The sequence below is a fragment of the Pinus tabuliformis genome, chromosome 2_2, assembly GCF_031772625.1.
Source record: "Pinus tabuliformis cultivar Carrire ecotype Pingquan chromosome 2_2, CPIR1, whole genome shotgun sequence".
Lineage (NCBI taxonomy): Eukaryota > Viridiplantae > Streptophyta > Pinopsida > Pinales > Pinaceae > Pinus > Pinus tabuliformis.
This window is the reverse complement of record NC_142300.1, coordinates 479,187,456-479,190,603: the sequence shown is the minus strand read 5'-3', so window position 1 is coordinate 479,190,603 and position 3,148 is coordinate 479,187,456.

The following is a 3,148-nucleotide window of genomic DNA, read 5'->3' as shown; positions in this document are numbered from 1 at the left end:
ATTTGACATGTGCCTTAATAAAATTGAGTAATTCGATTTTCCACATCAACAGGGTGACTTGGAATGCAATAAAAGTATATGACATGGCCTTGTCTACTAGTTAACTCAGTAAATTTGTGTTATAGGCTTGGAGTAGAGTTGTTCATGTAGTGATTGATAAAATTCAGCAATCTAGTTCAGTTATTTTTAGTTGAACTCAGTTAACTGAGCTCAAGTCATTAGTTGAGTCATTTGAATGTAAGTTTAGTAGAAGAACTATCGTTAACTCAATGATCTCTTAGTCAAACTAGTCAATCAGCTAAAAATAATCCAAACATGCATGGAATTTGAATTGTCTATCTGGAGTTGAGGAAAGGGCACATTGTAATTATCAATTGTATACTAGTTGAGTGTACAGTCTTGGCATTGATGCAGGTGATAAATTCCTTGGGATTTGCACAAGGAAATATGGAATTACCCTATTATTTAGGAGCCTAAATTCTCCTAAACTACACAAGGAAATAGGAGGAAATTGGGGCCTTGAATTGACTAATTTTTTGCCAGAGTAGGATAGTCAACATGAGAATAGGTTTATAGTGCATGGCGTGCTTCAGGATCGAAGCAAGACATTGCAATAGTTTCTCATTCTCATCTAATTAATGAAAAGAAACAGAGGGGTTTTTCCCAATTGGGTTCCCCTGTAATCATTGTGTTCTTGCGGTTTTGATGGTTTCACGTCATTGTATGTGTTTCTAAATTTTGATTTCCATTCCACAAAATAGTAGAGAAAATTTGTAATCTCTTTTTTTTCAATTTGAATTCATCAGTAGTAGAAAAATTATATTAATTTCTACATCCTACACAAAATAATCCCACATTTCAACATCATCATTTGCCATAATTCCAACAAAGATGGTGGTTTGCGAAACTGTAATATTTAGATATCAAGATTTCTTACACAAAATAATCCCAAATTTTTGACCAAATAACCATGAAAATGTTTTCGTTTTTAGGGAAGTAATGTAGTAGGTTGTTTGATTAGTGGCCAATAAGGTCAGACTTGACTACAAGGGAAGCATAAGATATGGGCCTTTCTATGGAACTATAATATTTGGAAAAGATTCCATGCACTTGATCCCAAATTTGACCAAACAACCATTAAAATCATTCTTTTTAAGGCGAAATAGTATAGGAAATTTTCATGATAGATATCCAATATGGATTAACCTATTTTCAAGGCATGCTAAATATTTATGCCTTTCTATGGTTCACCAATCTCCTAAGTCAGTTAAGTGGGTGAACCCTGAGAAGCATCACCTCAAAATAAAAATTAAGCGACTACACAAATAGCCCTATTTGTTTTAAGTACACTGTCACCATATATTGTTTTGATGGACATCCAAAAACAATACTAGTATTAACAAAATAGGAGCTGGAAATATTTGTGGAGTTTAGAACAGAATGATAAATTGTGCACTTTTTGTCAACATTAGTGATCCAGGTAGATATTGGTGGCCATCCGCCTATTCCACCCAACATTGCTTCTTTTTAGTTTCTTTAATTCTAGCACAACTTTCTATTTTTGGCCATTTTTTGGGTCCCAAACTTCTTGAGCCATTTTGAGGCCCTAACTGGTATTTTTTGGAAAACATGCCAAGCTCACATCCCATAAGGTAGGGGATTTCTAGGAAAATTTGTTTTCCTCGGATAGATATTTCTAATGATGTATCGTGTGCACCAAACAAATATCATATGCCAAAATTATGACCCCAGGAAGTTGGCGTTCCAACTAATCCTAATGAGGCCCACAAAATTTTGTCGCTTCACCACCTAGTGTTAGGTTTTTGGATGTTTAGGTTTTTATGTTGTTTCTTAACAAAAAAATTCCTTTGAGCCTCATTGTAACACAATTAAAAAGGCATGTAGCCATCACATCTCTTCTCAAAGATAAGCTACCATCGCATGAGCTAGTTTGCTTCCATTCTAAATGTAAACAATTTTTAGTGTTTGATATCAATTAATTGAAGTTCAATTTTCGATGTAGATTTTTGTTTTTGTTTAAATCTATATTTCATTTCGTTCTTGCATAAATCCAAATAAATTTTGCACTATAATGAGCTTCACAAATAAAACAATGATTTTCATAATTCTGCTCTACAGATGTCCAAGCTAAAATATCGTCGATGTTTCCCTCATATAGAAAAATTGAAGAGAGTATATGCCATATTTCTTCTGCACTACGACTATATCTAGCCTAGAAGCACTGATAGAGAAGCCATTGATATAAAGGGAAAAGGAAAAACCACTAACATTTGAGATTTTGAAGTTTATGTGCCTATCTACCATTGCAATTTATAGGCATTAAAGTAATCAAACATGCTTCTATCAAATAGCAACCTGATTCAATAAGGATACAGCCATAACTATCAGTTCCTTATGAACTGCTAGTGTACATATACGGCCTCCTAACTAATACTAATGATATTAAAAAAATGATATTCATGTAAACAAGAAACAATATCATGCACAACATTGGTTGTCACATAAAACTATATAACAAATTCTCATAGATAGTCATCTATCTGCAATAGCAAGTATATATGGTATATAAGAGATAACAAGAACATCTACTTCTTGGTATTTTAACATGATTCAAACATGATAAAAACAATTGCATACATCATGTCCAAGCACTAATTAATGGGAAATTTAAAATAGTTTATATTTCATGAAAAATGGCAATACAAAATTTGAACCAATAGTAGCAATAACACAGTAACCAGAACCACGACCTCCTTTAGGCATTTACCTAAAAAAACTAACATTCTGAATAGAACCTGCCACTGGTAATATCCACCAAGAATCATAACACTTTGGATAGGCTTTTCTTGTCATACTCAAAGAGAAAAATGATGTCGACTAGCACAGCTTGAGAAGGATGTTTGAAATTATATTCTAAATTTTAAACAACAACCCATCATGGGTTGCAAAAAAAGGTGCAAACACCAGTGACTCAACAACCATAAGCTTTATCAAAATGTTTAGAGATGGTCCAGAGGTGTCCTTCAATGGGTCTCCAATGGTGTCACCAATGACAACAACCTTGTGGGGATCAGACCCTTTTGGACCAAGAGTCCTAGCATGCTTTGATGCACTTGTCTGTCAGAAA